Source organism: Hemicordylus capensis, chromosome 2, assembly GCF_027244095.1.
Source record: "Hemicordylus capensis ecotype Gifberg chromosome 2, rHemCap1.1.pri, whole genome shotgun sequence".
NCBI lineage: Eukaryota > Metazoa > Chordata > Lepidosauria > Squamata > Cordylidae > Hemicordylus > Hemicordylus capensis.
In genome coordinates, this window is record NC_069658.1 from 96250969 (window position 1) to 96252156 (window position 1188).

Below are 1188 nucleotides of genomic sequence, written 5' to 3' on the forward strand. Positions count from 1 at the left end.
TATGGGGAAAAGTTATTATACACCAAAGAATCTAAATACTTCAATATTCCTAAAAAATAAACTGAGTACCCCACTGCCTTGCAGGTGTATGTGTGTGGGAGTGTAGTTGGCACATGGCAGTTGACAGTTGGCACTGTCCATTGACAGCCAAAATGAACAAAAGATATGAAGGTGTGCAATGAATCCCCATAGGGATTCATCCCCATAGGGATTCATTAGGAGGAAAAGTTATTATACACCAAAGAATCCAAACACTTGAAAAATAGTGACCACATATTTTGCTCCATGACTCAACTTCTACAAGGGCTAGACCTGAGCGCTTTTTTTTTTTTTAAATTAAAGCTGAGGATCAATGTTAGGGTTAGGATAGTATACAAATTATGCAGTCGAGTTTCCCGCATTTGGGGAAATCGCAGGGGTCAGCACACCCGCAGTGCAATGGATGAGCCTCACCCTGGGAAAACCTCCTTCGTGATCAAGGTGTCTCCCCTGCCAGGTAAGTATTACCTGGCAGGGTTAGGATAGGGCAACTTCAAATCCCCATTATTTTCTATGGTGGAAATATAAAAAATCCGCAGAAACTTTTTTTAAAAAATCATTAAATATCACCCAAGTGCCCCACTGCCTTGAAATTTAGATGGTAGGTGGACCTACTCACCTTCCAAATTTGGTGCCCCTAGGATTTTTGTAAGTGGTCTCAATTGATCCGAATCCAATCAAATCTAAATTGAATCTGGGATGATTCAGGGGGACAGATTTGGACACAAAACTAATCAGGGGTGATTCGATTTGGGCACAAAACAAATAAAAAAAATCAATTTGTGCACATTCCTAAAGGTTAAAACGAGCACTTTGAATTGAACCCAGAAATGGACTGGGAGCTAGTGCAGCTGATGAAGCAAGAGCATTATAAGATTAAAAATAATCTTGTGTCCCAATTTTTGGACCAACTGCATTTTCTGGACCATTTTCAAAGGCGCCCCACATATAAGGCATTGCAGTAATCTAAACTTACTGTAATTTCCTTAACTGGCTCCTTAACCACCTCAACTTGCAATTTCCTTGCATTTTAGAGCAGGATTGCAAAGAGTAAGCAACTTAACTCTCATTTTAAACCATAGGATCAAAAAAAAAAAATTATATAAAATGGAAGCAAATAAAGCAAAGACACACCTTTTAAAAGTGATT

The 1188-nt window shown here is 38.9% G+C and overlaps 1 pseudogene; it reads right to left on the reverse strand.

Annotated features, from left to right (window-relative positions):
• Positions 1-369: 369 nt before the first annotated feature.
• LOC128348321 (uncharacterized) lies at positions 370-504 on the reverse strand (annotated as a pseudogene).
• Between the last annotated feature and the right edge of the window lie 684 nt (positions 505-1188).